Consider the following 16,434-nt stretch of genomic DNA (forward strand, 5'->3'; position numbering starts at 1 on the left):
TACAGGTACCAGTCTGGGTGCATGAAGGCACTCTAACAGCAAAGCAAGACCGCTGCTGGGGATACAGCTTCACTGCCATGTGCGCCCCTGCTCTGCCCGCTCACAATGTTGCACAGGGCAAGCTACTGTCTTAGCTCCACAATGGCACCAATTAGATGGAAACAGTCGTTTTCTAGTCAAACTGCTAGAAATCTCCCTGAACCTAGTGATGTGAATTTGACCCTAGTTAGCTTACAAACCACAACTTCAGTAGTTCAACATACACCAAGTTTAATATGAGTATCTAGAGCTTTGTAACTGATCATTTGAAAAACAAAGCCCCCACCTCACTTGTTATACAATTGCACATTTGCATAGAGGTTGTACTACAAGCAACTTTTAAAGCAACTTAAACCGATACAAAAGGAAATTTACCTTAAATCTCATTTTTATCACTAACTTCCACTACCAAATTACCCCAGGTAATTTCTTAAACATACAAACATACCTATGCAATTGTTTAAATCATCTTTACCTGGTTTACTTCACTTGAGAACAAAGCATGATACCTAAAACATAGATGTGTAGTGCTATTTTAGATGCCTGAGGGCATCCCACCATGGCTTTCAACTGCTGCTAAAGAAGGCATTAAGTCATCTGTCACACCTGCTAGCCCTGACAGATGTCTCAGGTACCTAAAGCATCTAAAATGGCATTAGATGTCTATGTTTAGGCTTCCAAATCTTTTCTTTGGTGCCTAGAGAAAGTGCAAATGAGGAAGAGAATTGGTGTCCTGGAGTCTGTCATTTATCTCAAACACAAGCGCTACAGAAGCAGTGAAAGTGTGAAATCTTTACCTTGTCTCACTAACATATGTTTCCACTCTGCTCCCAGCAGATCAATCTGTGGCAAAATATAGAGTATGTTGTGCATTAATAATGCACATAATAAGCAAAACCTATTGCAATGAGGAAAGCTAGTACAGATTTTTTTTGAGGGTAAATAGCATCTCACTTCCAAAAAATCAAATTGGACTTACATGAGACAGAAGGATGAAATGCCCTCCTTCAACCACAATTCAAGTGGAATCAGTCTCTTGCTCATTCCACTTGCAATTTATTTGTGGCACAGCAAGGGGAAAAAGTAAAGATTTTTTTTCCCTTGCATTTCTTAAATATTGGTGCTCTCTGCAATATAACACTATGTGGACACCTCTATCTGGACAAGCCATAAAGAAGAATCAAAAACAAGGTCATGGCAGAAAGTCTGAAATGCACTGTCCTAAATGTACTTTCATCTCAGCCAGATGAAATCAATCAATTAGCTCATAATACTGTAGTAAATAATCTTGTTGCCATATATAGAGACTGCAGGGGTACAGAGGCTTTTAATAACATACTATGCATTCTTCCTGGGTTCCTACTTCGAAGCTTACTTTGTGGGGAGTTTTAATATTCAGACTTGAATAGTCTTCTAAGCATTGTCCCAAACAAAGCCACATAATGTAGAAACAAATTGTCTGAACATAAATTAGAAGGATAGAGCATTCAAGAAATGCAAATTGCACAAGCTTTCCTCTGAACACATGGGATAAAAAAGGAATTTTTAGCCATATGCAGGAAAGACCACCTTCAATGGAGATTGTGCAACAGCCTTTTAGGCTGCCTTCTCCTCCCAGTTCCTTCCTCCATTCCCTGCCCCAGGACACTGATTTGGTCAACTGTAGCAGAGTTTACTACTACAGAATTTCATGCCTCTTATTTTTTTTTGATCTGTAGGTCAAGGGCTTTTCATATTATTTTCTAAGCTAGATTTAAACCATTGTTAAAAAAAAAAACAAAAACAAAGATAAAAAAGGCTTTTTGAAAATCTCCAGTTAACCATAGCTCCTATGACTTTATTTCAAAGTTTTAAAACTGTGCCACTTTCACATGTTTACTTCCATAGCCATCTATTATAGCATTTTGCCATAAGTGTTCTTAATAGCAATACCTTTTGACAAAATTAAAGCTATCATGGTTTTATACCAGTCACAGAAAACACCCAAAGGAATTCTGCAGAAAGGAAAATATTTTTAAGTGACAACAGAAAATATTGCTTACTTTCTTGGTCACATGCACTTTCTCCAAGACAGTACAATAAATTTTACTCCAAATTGTTTATGAACAACTGACATTAATCTACAAAGTTTGACAAGCAGTTAATTAAACCCTGTAACAAACATTTAAAAATAACTCAATCCCTGAATCCCCACAAGTAATTGTACAGCTCCATTTTCCTTTTGTGGTTTTACAGTTATTTCCAGGTATAAAAATATTTGGTATACTATCAATATCCCTTTAAGAATTTGGCATATACGTTTACTACTATAGCCAGTAAAGCAAGTAATTTATTTCAAAGAAACAAAGTAATTTAGACATTTAACAACTTGAGGAAAACAGAATGTGTCTGTTATGCAAGGGCAAATTCCAAGTTACTGGGAAACATGCAGAGGTTAGAAGTTACTTTGGACCTAACTCTGTCTTAACTAGGAAGATGTTACGTGTCTGATAAACCCTCAGCACCTCACTGGCTCTGTAGCAGCTGACTGACCCAAGGGACAATATGAAGAAGCCACTGAGAGCCACCAGCTCAGCTCTACTGCTACTACCACTTTCCATGCCATGGAAGGAGATGATCACAGTCTCTCTTTACTTGAAAAGGTACTATATTTGAAAGGCAGGAAGAGAAAAATCAATACTGTGTATGGGAAAGGGGAAAAAAAAAAAAAAAGAATTTTTCATTAACAAAACTTGAATGACTGCAAGGTCATCAACTAGCTAGGAAGGGAAATCCACTCACCACCTTGCTGTGATACACCACTCTCCTTTACAAAGCAGATAAGAAAATTAAACTTCATGTCCATGTCATGTCATGAAATCAGTAGGTTGAAAGAACACCCAGAAAAACAAAACAACCTGTTACCTAGAACACAAAACTTCAAAACACCTCTAAGCAATTTCCCTAATTATTGTCTACATAATCATATGTTCCGCTGTTAAAGATGGAAGAAAAATGCACTTTTCCCTTTAGACCACCTGCTTGAACTTAAATAAGCTGATTATTGTTATTGTGTTTATACTGCAGCAGCACCTAAAATGAAGGATGCATATAATCCTTTAAAGCTGATAATCTGTCTAATAGTCATTTCATGGCTTATTTGAAACAAGCTGATGTTAGCGCAACAAATGAAATCTCTTGAATGCTCTCTGCATAAACAACACCAACAAAGACTGAAGAAGCCTTCAAGCTAATTTAGGATTTATTTTTTTTTTTTTAGTTTGGACTTGTTCCTCTCTCCATGAGTTCGTGTCCAAGATGCACACGTTCTGACACACTACAGCTTTTTTTTTTTTTTTAAGGTATTTATGAATCCAAGAATCCAATAACTAGAGAAAAATGTAGAAAACCCTCAGTCTGAAGTTCACTAATGCAGCTCTGCATGTGAACACACACAATTTCTGATTGTGTTTTCAATGACAGTATTACAAATACTTTATTTGGAGGTAATACTGATTTATGTAGCCAGGACCCGTGATCAAGATGGTCCAATGACTTTCTTCTGCTTATTTTTAGGCATACACAACTCCCTTATCCAAACAGACAAACTCAAAAATGCAAGGTATCAAATAAAGCTGTGGTTCCTTTTATTACCTGTATAATATTGCTATTAAAGCCTTGTTTTTCTCACCTTTTCCCTCCCCCACAAAGCTTTAGAAATCTTCAGCAAAATGACTTTTCACTACCCATTTCCTCTTCCCACTAATCTTTCACTTTTAAAACACAATTATCTTCAGGAAAAAAAAAAAAAGCCCAACTTTTTCTAAACTGAAAAGTAAGAGGTTTTTTTGGGGGGTGTTTTTTGAGTTTGGCTTTTTTTTTGTTTGTTTGTTTGCTTGGGTGTTTTGGGGGTTTTTCTGCCTTTTTTTGTTGTGGTTTTTTTTTTTTTTTTTAAATAATCAACATTTGCCACTGAAAAGCAGTTCAGACTTTCAGCCTAACAGTCCTGCTGCAATCATGACTGATTAAATTCATAATTTTCAATGTGATAGAAATCTTTAACTACCTCTGCTTTCCAACAGCACCTGCACAAATGCAGGAGTGTTTCATCAGCCTGGGGCAGACCCCATAGCCTACAAGTTGGGAAGAGGACTGAGCATGGTAAATCGAATACACATACTCGAGCAGCAAGCCCCAGAACATCTGAAGCTTCCAACACGGGTGGTGCGATACTGTCTCGAGAAAACTGCTAACGTAAGCTGATCTCCATCCACTTAAGGCTCCTAAATCAAAACCACTACTTAAAATGTCAGAATGAAACTTGAAAGCACCAAGGGGAGATTAAGAAGTGACCAAGACACCTAACATCCAGCTGACATAATTTTGCAAGGTTTGCATAGAGGTTTTCCCTGGGTTTGCACATCTTTCACCAATGGAGGCTTAAAAGATACACTCATACTTGTCCTGATCACACGCATACACTAAAGAGCGCCACATGGCCAGACTTTAACAGCAACCTCGCAGTGTAAATATGAATGGAGGTTAGAGCTCTCAATAAAAGCAAAAGTATACCAGTTCGCTTTCATCATCCATGTTTCCCCTAGATCTATGAGAATGACCTCCAACACATGTAAATTAAACATCATCCCCATTCAACACATACTGAGCTAGATATCAGTATTCATTAATATGAATAATTCATAGTAAAAGACACAGGGATTTTTGAAAATCTTATTTCCACATAATGATTTAAATTCTATACTAGACACTACGTTTACATAAAAACATGCTGTTTAGTAAGTAACTGGTATCACCGGCATTGCAAATTTCTGTAGCTTTCTGGAATTATCCAAGGTAAGAAACAGCTGATCAGCCTTACCATTACATTTTATACTTTTTCTAAGGTAATAAATCCAGGAAATAGTGCACCTATCTTCACATTTAGATTCCAATTCTCACAACACTGATCCGGTATAATAGAACATTTTGTTGTAAATAACATGGATAAATTTAGTTTTGGTTGTTGGGGTTTTTTGGGGTGTTGGGGTGGAGGGGCAGGCATTGTTTGTTTTTCCACATCAAGAGGACAATGTTAAATTGGAAAACTGTAACAAATTACAAACCAGACAGCCGAAGAAAGAAAATTAAGTGAACAGATTTTACACTCCTTTATTAAATTTTTCTTTTATTTCAGGGGATATAAAGTTCCCAACAGCTGTTTTATGCGACACAGGAAGCTGCTTTTAAACAATTTTTTTTTTTTTTATTGCCTAGCCAACTCTTCCAGCTTTCAGATTGACTCTTCATACCACCAAAACCCTAAGATTGATGATAACAAAGTGAGAGTAGATGAGTTAGTAATAGCAACCCAAGGTGCACATTTTCAACCAGGATAGATACAGTTAAGAGGAAGGCTTCGTTGTAAAGAAAAATAATGTGCATAATTCAGCAGCTATGCCATTCCACACACATATAATTAACAAGTCTTCAGCTCATTAGCAGGCTGTATAAAATACATATAATATGCTGTGCAAAACTGATTGAGAATGAAAAGCTTCTCATGCATTAAAATAAATGATTTAAATTGTTTTGAAAGTAGCATCAGTAGCATTTAAGGATACGATTCCCAAACCTACTCATGGCTTCATCTCCTTCCGACTGACACTTTCACCCTCATGGTTTTCAACAGATATCTTGCCATGCTAATTCTAGCATAATACGTTTGATCAGTGATTGCTGAGATTCTGCTACAACCCTGGGAGATGAGTAGGACCAAGGGAGTACAAACGACTGCATCAGATAGCTCTGTGTAAGCACTAATTCCCCAAAGGAAGGATGTACACATATCACATTGCATGCATATTTCAGTATCAATGTCGTAAGGGTATTTCTGAGGGACAACACATTTAGCACATTAGCATCATCTCTTTACTTGTCTATATATTAATTAGTAGACTGCACAATTTCAGTGTTCCTTCTTCAGACATATGGTAAAGGGCAGTGCATTATTGCACCTGATGGCACTAGCACTTATATGAAACTATTAAAGTGTGTCTCAAGGGACAAAATAGTTACTCCTGAGCTGTAGTGACACCTCCTGGCAACAGACCGAGAAGGTCTTTCCCCACACAGAATTTTTTTCTCCAGACAATTCTTGGGGGTTTCAGCCAAAAGGCAACAATCATGGTGCTCCCTCCTGCCTGACTTCAAAGACACCCTGCCCAGAATACCAAGCAGAATCTTCTGATTTATAAGCACTACTGACATTTTAGAAATCAAGAGGCTAAAATACAGGAATATCAGCCTCTAAGATCTCTAAATTTATTATACCACACATTGGCCTTTCTTGAGTGGTTGGAAAAATAGCTGCAAAAGCTAATCAACTAGCAGCTTAATTCATACCATGAATCTTGCAAAGTGTTTTCTCACTTCTCTCTGAAACCTTGTCTGTTTGCTAAGAGTTTATATCTTTGCCCTCCACAGATTCCTGACAAATACTGTAAGAATGATTTTGGTAAGAAGAATATAAGTTAGCATAGAAGAAATAATGGCTTAATATTAGAAACAATACTCATAACCCAGAGTAATACATAGGACAAACATTTCTCCCTTCTTCAGCCTAAGTAACAAAGTCGGTGTAAGTTGTAAATTCTGTAGAAAGCTAAAGATGAACAACTGTTCACATGCATTCTAAAACACATTAAATATCACAGTAGAAGTGAAATAAATTGGTTTTGGTCTTCATAGCAATTTTGAACAGTGGACTTGAAGGCAGAGGGACACCCATCAACTTTAGCAAGCACCCCACATTTAAAAGTCCTGCAGAACTGACAACTCAAACATTTATATTCAAGTGAAAGTCAGACAGCAAGCGCATTTAAGTTTAGCTTGCTGAATAAAAACAAATACATGTTCAGTGTTTTACACAGCAATCTGCGGGTTTTTTTCCCCCGATGGTACAGCCACTATCCAGCATTCTGAAGGACTTGATTGCTCTCATTATAACATTTGTTACATCTTTTGTGCTGCCTTTACACAGTAACATTTTCTTTATACTTACATAAGAATAGAAAGCTGAATTTTTGCCTGTTTTCTTTTGTGTCTTTCACTCCCCCCCCCCAAACTTTCAGAGAGGTAATTATGACATTTTTAAGTACTTTGCATATGCTGCAAGGCAATCAAGAAAATTCATTTGACAAACTGGATTATAGACTGTCTGCCAGAAAGCAAAGTAGTAACAACATTTTTCAACAATTTCTCAATAAGTATGTCTCTTAGACACTCACAGCACACTGAAACAATGCACAGGTAAGAACACTTCTACCTTTAAAAAAATCCAATTTCCTCTCATCACATACAAAATTCAGTTGTAAAACTTTTTTTTTTTTTTAAAACAATTGAAAGCCTAACAAGGTAAATCCCCATTTGGCAATTAATTGCCAACTTCAGAAACTCCTACTCACAGATAATGAGCTGAACCATGTATGTGAACATTTCTACAGGGTAAAATGGTTACAGAACAGCGATACTTCTCAGATTGCAGTGCTTTAAGATTTAAATGCATTTTATCTTCACTCCATCTTATTTTCAAGGAGATAAATACCTACATACATACCAATCTTTCTCACTCTCTGCATCTATCCATCAACATATGTATCTCTTCCAACTGTAAGTAATGCAATCATCTTAAGTTGGATTGCTACTGAAATCTCTGATGCCAACATTATCACGTACTTTCTCCCTCTCAGCCATACACTTGTAGACATGCTAGTTGTATACCCAGAGATGTAATAGCTTTCAGTGTATAGCTACATCCTTCAAAACACTCGCAGGCATAACAGAAGTATTTTGTGGGAATTCCTGAACTACTCCGTATGCAGGAGACCTAGTAGTAACGCACTTTGCTTGTGTTAATTCACATTGTTTTTCTTACTTAACTGGCTTTCATATCAATGTAGCACTGCACAGTGCAAGAACAGGCACATCCTAGCAGGCCTGCAGATCTTCAGAGAAAAATATTCCAGACTACCTGTTATGTGCCAAAGGTAGGATGGGAGCTGTGTGCCTACCTAGGGCTGCCCAACATTTCCTGTTAGAGGATACTGTTATGAGTACAGATAGGTATAGCTTTGCACAAATGTCATTATGCTGACATTTTACACAGGGGAAAAGAAAAACCCTTTTTCTTATGCTTTTTCAATAAATGTTTCATCAAAATTTCACAGTTTGCTACAAGAAAATGGGAATACTTTAACACGGACAAGCCCTGTTTTCCTGAGAAAATATGAAGGCTTTCCTCCATTGGTGGAAAGACTTAATGTTTGATCGAAACAATAACATTTCCAACATGTCCTAAGGACAAAGACAAATTCTTCACATGGAAGAGAAGCTTGTCTACTTTATAAGTGTGTGAAATTCTTTGTAGGGGTTTAGAGTTTAACAGCTATGTTCTCTGGAAATTCAGCATGTGTTCAACATATTTTATCTTACATGTTCATGGATGTGGCAAAACTCTCCCCAGATTTTTTTGTTTTTATTTTAAATTTGGTGGAGCCAGCACAGCTTTAGCTACCTAGAGATTGAGCAGGTAAAGCTTCTCTCCTCGCAACCTCAAGCAATTGGGAGAAGGCGCAGGTTTTTGTTAGTTTTCAAATGGGAACAAGAGTTCACTTACTACCAGAATAGAATAGGAGTAAGGAGACTATAGAGCAGAGAAGTGAGATTGCGTGGGAAGTGAAAACGAGAGCAATGAAGAAATACTGAGATCAGTAAACCTGTATAGAAGTGGGGGGAGGGACAGGACTGTTAAGAGAAACCTGTGATGGGGCAAGATGTCTGGAGAAGAAGCCTGGGAATGGAAAACAAAACTGGGGTGATGAAGGTGAGCAGCAGAAAAGCGTGGAACAAGAAACCAGCTCAGATTTATGTGGGGCAGTAGAGCAAAGAACATGTGGCTGTGGGAACACAGATGTTCAGTCATCAGAATGTGACATTAGATGAAGGAATTACAATGCTCTTCCAGATCTGAGCGGGATCTAAGATTGCTAGGGAAAATTACAAAATAATGGTAGATCTGGCAAGGTATGTACCATGTTCTCCATTGACCTAGTCCAAGCAGAACCAGCTATTTTCCTTAACACTTCTTTAGCTCAGGTGGCACAAACCTACCTGGTGATCCAAAGGTTCAAACATTGCTCACAGACTAAGGAAGCAGACACAGTCCCTTTACCTCTTTTAACAGCATAGGAAGGTATTAACACAAAGCAACATAAAAGCAATATTTAAAAAAAAAAATAATTGTAGTGTTATGCATTCGCATGCTGGGAGTAACAAGCCTGCTGGTAGTTTCACCCTGCTTACTCTCATCTAAATGTAATGAAGACTTACACAACAACTCACTGAAAAAAAAGAAGTTTATATACAATTCCCTACCTTTATTTGTAGTAAAAGCTGAGAAGTTTGCAGTGAATGAGACTGAAGAGTGAAGAAAGATTTCACTGATAAATGCAACTGGAAGTTGCTCCAGAGAACTGATTCTAATCCTGTCTCTACAACAGAAATGCAAAGAATGGCTCTTGATCCAAGCTTAACAGATATGACCAATAATTACATGTTCCTCAGTTCTTCAGTGTCCAGCACGACAGCCCAGGATCCAGCCTGCAGAAGCTTTAATACTTGTACCTGCAACAGGGTATCAATATGAGCCTGGGTGATACTGCTACTGTGAAAAATTCATTAAAAAAACTGTGAAGTACAATAAGAAAATAGATTTGGCTATTAAAACTTCTGATCTCATAGCAGGGTCACAATAATCAGTAAATGGTGTGGGGGTGACATGCAGAACAGGATGGATATTGGATCTCTCAATCTGGACACTTCACAAAAAAATTTTGGAAAAAAAAAATCATCATGTAATTGAGAGATCTAATTGGAGACTGTCTAAAAAATGTTAAGTTCTAGTTGTGAAAAATTTTGAATACTTGACTTTGTGACTCCTGTTCATAGCCTGGGATTTTTCACTTTTTGTTTTGTAAGAAACAAAAAGGGACTTACCACTTCATTAGAGTTTGCACTATAAACACACATTCTCATGCTAATAATGTTTGTGTAATTTCTCATTTATAGCCGAAATGCCCCATCTTCATCTTTTGCTTTGTGAAATGGTTAGTTTCCCTTCCTTCAAAAGGTGATTTTTCTTTTTAATTTCACAGCCTTAGACAGGTTCATTCACCTGTTCTTTGAATTATGGGAAAGTGAAAAAAAGTAATACTTGCTTGAAATGACAAAGCATAAGTGGGTCTCCCTCACCTCAACCCCAATTCAAAAATGCTGAACTTTATGAGCTGACATTTTCAGGTTGGCCACGTCTGACTCTATACTGGGCATTTTCATTATACGTGAAGAACATGCTCTCTTCCTTACCCCACGCCAACAAATAAACGAGGTTAAAGCATTTTTAAAGTAGATTTTGTAAATTTGGCTTGTATTGAAATGACAATAATATTTCCCACGATGAGCTAGCAAGAAGCTACCACCCATGAAGAAAATTCAGGGCTAGACTACTCTTTTCTAGAGCAGCTGCAATAAAGCAGAATTCTGTACTTTAGGCTCTCAGAGAGCCTTCTAATACATTTTGTAGACAAAAACTAAGCTCTGTAGGAGGGAGTAGATCTCAAGAGATAATTCGGAGCCTCAGAAGACAAGCAAGGAAAAGGGGCACGGGCTGTTAACTTGAGAAGACTGCTTCTTTTTGTTCTAGGAGCAAACAGAATCCATCAGCAATTTGTCAGTTAACTTTTTAACAAAGAAAATCAGGATCACATACATCTCTTAGACGATCTGCACAATGGTTCTGCTCTCTCACACACACAGAATGCAAGTCCTTAAGCATCAATTCTGCTGGCTTTCAAGAACATGGATGGATCACCCATTTCCATTGTAATACTACTTGTCAGGATGAACTCTCTTCACAGGGACAACTTCATGTGCAGTGTTAGTGGCATGAAAATTCAAGTTCAGAAACATAATACTAGAGTTACAGATACATGCTACAGCTGGAGAAAGAAAATGCATGCTGTCACATTGTCATGACTAGCTTTGAAGTGGGAGAAAAAGTTGTAGGTGTAAAGAGATCTTAGAGCTGGTGAGCAAACTAAACAGTTGGAGTAGAAGGAATTGGTTTCTTTGGATAGACTAAGGGAGACAGAAGTGATATATCAGTGGGAAAGGTAAAGATTAAGGAATACGAAATATTTCTGAGATCTGAGAAATGATCAAAACCAGAAGTGACAGAATGAAGAAAGGCAAAAGCTGACTTTGCAAAGGGAATTACAACCTAACAGAACAGGCAGGGTGGATTCAGTGGAAGCTAACCTCACTGAAAAAGGTCAGAGAGACTGAAAGGCAAGCTCCCATTAGTGAAACAAAGTTAAGAATATGTAATTGAAGCTGCTTAAAAATACTACTGCAAACCTGATAGGAACTCCTCCTACTCTGGAAGAAAGGACTCAAAATCCTCTCTTCCACATGGAGATCATTCCTACTTGAGCTAAAGGAACAGTCCCTTGGCTAACAGCATCGTAAGTGCTTACGGCATTCACAGGCCTGCCACGGGAGCAGAACACACCGAGAAACACAATGATTCTTCCTCACCAAAGAAAGCTTGTGTCAAACATCTGAATTGCATGATAAAGTCAAGTGATCTTCACTTTACAAAGAGAAGAAATAGGTAGTTTATACAATCAGAAAAAAAGAACTCCCTAGTTCTTTCATAGAATATCATTTGTTTCTAGCCCTGAAACACCACCAGGTATCAGCCCTCAAAAATACTGCATCTTTCGTCATTCTTCTCTTATTTGGATTTGTAATTACATTTTGAAGATTTGTCTGGTTTTCTAGACACCATTTACATTAGTTCACAATTAAATCATCCACAATATCACCATAATTTGAGATGCAGACTCTTCTCCATTAAAACTTCACTCCCCGTACAACAGACATCCTTATTGACTGCTTCCTTGCCTGGAAAAAGAGATGATCATTACGCACTTCCTTGGCAGATCAACAATACCCGATTACTTTAGATCAAACCTAGAACTTGTTTTATGACCTAGAGTTCCTGCAGATGTACACTCTGTTGCAATTCCCACTTCAGTTCCACTGCAATTCATTCAAGGAGAATCACCTGGAATATCAGGGATAATCAATGCAGCTGTAGTATGGCATGGAAAGTACCAGAAACCAACAAACTGGTACGTATTCTCCAGCCTCTGGTATTCTGTCATGTTATTAACACCGTCATTTATAAAAAGGTCTCCTGCATTTTGAATCCACTCAAGTTTGAGTTAATTTAAAAATATAGTGCCGCAGCAGGAATTGATTCTCAAATTAAAGGATTAAGAGACAGCATTTAAAAACAAATTCAAAACAGTTGTAAATAGCAGCAGAGTTCAGTAATAAACTCTCAGTATGTATCCTTGGTGAACAGCAGAGGATGTCAGCCTCCTACTCCATCCACACCCCCAAAGGATGCCCCTAGTTTTATCTGTACTGACCCAAGTCAATCAGCCTTTTGGACCATAGGCATGTCAACCTACAGTGCTGGTGGTCGACGTGGACAGCAGTGATGAGCTCCACGTCATCTGCCTGCTGACCGTGACCACCACCTCTGCCACACACACGTGGGAACCAAACAGGAGGTAAAATGAAACTGAACTCCAAAGACCCACATGTTTCGAAGAAATCCATTTTTGGAAAGTGACAGTCCACAATGTGCAGTGCCAAGAATAGTCATGAACTGAGGCATTCAAAAGTTGTAAGTTGGCTTGGGCCTATAAATACAGCTCATTTCCACTGGCTTGTTCCCGAGTCCACAGAGAATGAAACAGCATTAGAAGAACAGTAACTGTGTTAGAACTATCATATTTAAGAAAGAGTGAGTTGTTAAAGTAAACATTTAGATAAAAACACAGACCAAGAAATATTTATTTTTTGCATCTTGACATGTAAAGATAAGCAACATTTATACAATATGTCCTTTAAAATTAGCACATTGCTCTTCTTGACCTTTGAAAATTTCTGCTACCTTCTTTCTCAGACATTTGGTGAGCCTGACCTTCCACAGCAGATTATACGCCCTTAACTCTTCCAGGATCCAACAACGACTGCCCCTAAGCCCCTCCCATAGATTTCCCACACTTCCCAACAGGAAGTTCCATAACCTGAACATGCTGAGGTATTTAAACATAAATTTACAAGACAGAAGTAGACCAACAAAAGATTTTGAGCTAGCAAAGAATTCATTTGAGAACAATAGCTTTTTTTATTTATTTCTGTTTTTACAGTGAAATCATAACCAGAAAACATGCGAGTAGCAGTATACAAATAACTCTCTATTTTGGGGTCCTGAGAAGTTTCAGCAATTGCTTGTAGCATAATGAATGTTTGTAATTCATTAGATTCTGTTTAAAAATGCAAAGCACGCCACGACATCAATGATGTTCTCTTTATCTTAACAAAAAGACTATTACACTTAATGTTCTTGTGACAGAGCTAGCATGTTTCAAAATATGTATTTCTTTTCTACAGTGTAATGTTTACAATGGTATGTTCATATTTGAATTTAAATTAACTGTATTAATGTCATATTTCAGGCAAGACCATGCTCTGCTAATTATCCCAAAAAGCTTCAAAATCTTTACAGTACATTCACTGCATTTATATCTTCTCCACAAACTTACTGATCTTGTTTATATAATTTTGCAAATGACAAGATGTGTAGGATAACTATCTAAATGAACTAAAAATTGTGTCATGGACAGATCCTTCATAGATTTGCAATTTGTAGCTGTCAATCTTCCTACAGCTGCTAGATAACAAAACAACAGTTCTTTTCTTCATGCAGACGAGCAAATTCAATAAACATTGGTAAGGGTTCTTTTCCAAAAGAAAGAAATCTCTGGTTCTCCACTGTCTATTAAACCTTTCCCTATACACATCTTAACTCTTTTTTTTTTTTTCTTAGGGAAGGAAAAAAGTATCACAGCAATCCTGTGTATTTTAGCAACATACTTAACCAAATTTGAGTTATGAGTTATGTGAGAAATGGGCTTGCTGATTACTATTTTGGTGAATAGGAAAGATATACGGGGGGGGGGGGAAGAGATGTACAGACTTACAACTCATCATATTGTAATTGGAGAACACACAATGAGAGTAGCTAAAACGATCATTAAAGACAGCCAATGCATTTTTATTTCACCTTCTCAATCAAGACCTGCCTGAAAAGGGCCAAGTTATATTAACATTTGAAAGAGAACATAAACGAACAATAAAGGGATCAATATTGTGCGAATCCTATAAATTCATAGTTGTGAAATGAGTAAGAGTGCTGCCTATTTTTTTTTAATTCTTTTTCTTAAGATGAGGGCATGAACTGTAGTTACAAATGCTGTTAAGAATTGGATTAGGGACCGACATCCACTATGATAGGAAAGAAAAGGAATTAAATCAATAGCAAATCATTATGGAAAGGGCAATAAAAATGGAAAATGAAAACAAATTGCTACTACAGCAGAGAGGGATTAAATGGCTATATTGATGACAGATAATGCAAACATTTTATTCCTGCAAAAACCTTATATTCCGTTTTACAAATCACTTCAAGATTTCTTCTTTCTTCAAAGACATATATCCCTTTCCATAATCACAACACTAGTTCCGTATCATGGATTTTCCCTTTGAAATCCAACTGCATTAGACAGAGGTGTTCAGAGAATGTGTTGCTCCCGGGGGGGGGTGGGGGGTGGGGGTGTGTGTGTGTGTAGAAAACTCTAAGCCTCAGCAGACTAATGCACTTAGCAAATCCATCAAGGACCATCAAACAAAAAGCATTCGAAGCAGTCAGGTATTTTGGGTCCACCGAGATTAACACCCCACATCACTTGATGCACACAAGCAGTTTAGGGTCACGAGCTGTACCAGTTCTTACATGAGATATTTTGAATCGTTGCTACCTTGCACAGCTAAAGAAATACTCCTTTGTGGGTGCAGTGAACAAAGTGATCAGGACACGGACTTGCAAGAGGAAAGGGTGCTGGCAGGTGCCTGTGCTCAGTGAGCCGCTGTCAGAGAGTATACATTTGCCTCATATCTGGCCGATTTACCCTGCTCTAGATGCACATGCCTTATGATGGCAAAGGGGATTCATGAATGCTGCGGAGAGAGAGACCTTTAACAGCACGCCCGCTTATGCTCTAAGACAACCGAGAAGGGGATAACATAATTTAGAATAAATAAATAAATATTTCCTCAGTCCACCGAGTAGAAAGGGCTGAGCCTCCAGCTGAGAGAATAATTGGAAAGTACAAACAGCTGAGAAGAATTAACAGCAACAGCAGCCCCGGCGGTACCGAGCTCCGAAATGCCCGAAGTGCCCGGCGGGGAGACACGTACCGCGGGCGGCGGGCGCGGGCCGGCCCCGCAGCATCCCCGCAGCAGCCCCGCCGCTGCCCTGCCGCCCGCGGCTAGCGGAGACACCCGCGGAGACACCCACGGAGACGCTGGCAGCCGCCCCACCTCATCCCCGGCCCAGCTCGGCCCCACCTCACCCCCAGCGCCACCGCCCCCTCCCCAGCCTCAGGGCGCCGCAAACAATGGGCGTGAGGCGAGACCCGCCCCGCGCAGCTCCGCGCAGCGCCCGGCATCCCGGCCCCGCGCCGGGCAACGGCGCCGCGGGGAGGGGGCGGCTGCAGCCAGTCCCGCGGCGCCGGGAGCAGGAGGGACGGACGGACGGAGGGACGGACGGAGGGACTTACTGGGGCTGCGGCAAGCAGAACGCGGCTCCGGGCGCGGCTGTCGGCGCGGCAAACTCCGCGGCGCGGGTGCCCAGCTGGCGGCCCGCCCCGTGCGGCCGCACTTCACACCCCGCCCCGCCGCCCCGCCCCGCACCTGCGCCCGCCCCCGCCCCGCGCGCGCCCCATTGTCCGCCGGGCGGCCCCGCCCGCCCCCGCGCACCTGCCCGCCCCCCGCGGGTGTGTCTGTGTATCCCGTGTCCCCCCCACCTCCGCTCGGAGCGTTTCGGCCTGTTCATGGTCGCGTCCCCATCCCCGCGCTCCTCCGTGCCCCCCCGCCCCTCCGCTCTCCCCGCGTCCCCCCGAGCCGCTCTCGCCGCCTTTGTCCCTTGCGGCCCCCCCGGCTGTAACCCAGCCCCGCTGCTCCCGTGGCTGTTCGCCCGAGGCGGGGGGGAGGGGGGGGTAGCGGCCGTAACGGGGCGCCCAGGCGGGCCGCTCGGCCTTATCCCCGGCCGCCCGAGCCAGCCCCCGCCCCGGCTCCCGCCGACGCCGCGGATGCTCCGCAGCAATCGCTAACGGAGGCGCTTGGCGTAGCCGCGGGGAAGGGCAGCGCGCGGCGATTTTC

General features: G+C 40.3%; 1 protein-coding gene across 1 annotated transcript in view; it reads right to left on the minus strand.

Moving 5' to 3' along the window:
- SEMA6D (semaphorin 6D) overlaps positions 1-15,911 on the minus strand; it is a 228,058-nt gene extending 212,147 nt beyond the window's left edge. Inside the window, exon 1 of the mRNA XM_074837200.1 lies at positions 15,834-15,911. The gene's annotated coding sequence lies outside the window, so the exon portion shown is untranslated. The remainder of the gene's footprint in view (positions 1-15,833) is intronic.
- Between the last annotated feature and the right edge of the window lie 523 nt (positions 15,912-16,434).

The sequence above is a fragment of the Strix aluco genome, chromosome 12 (assembly GCF_031877795.1).
Source record: "Strix aluco isolate bStrAlu1 chromosome 12, bStrAlu1.hap1, whole genome shotgun sequence".
Taxonomy (NCBI): domain Eukaryota; kingdom Metazoa; phylum Chordata; class Aves; order Strigiformes; family Strigidae; genus Strix; species Strix aluco.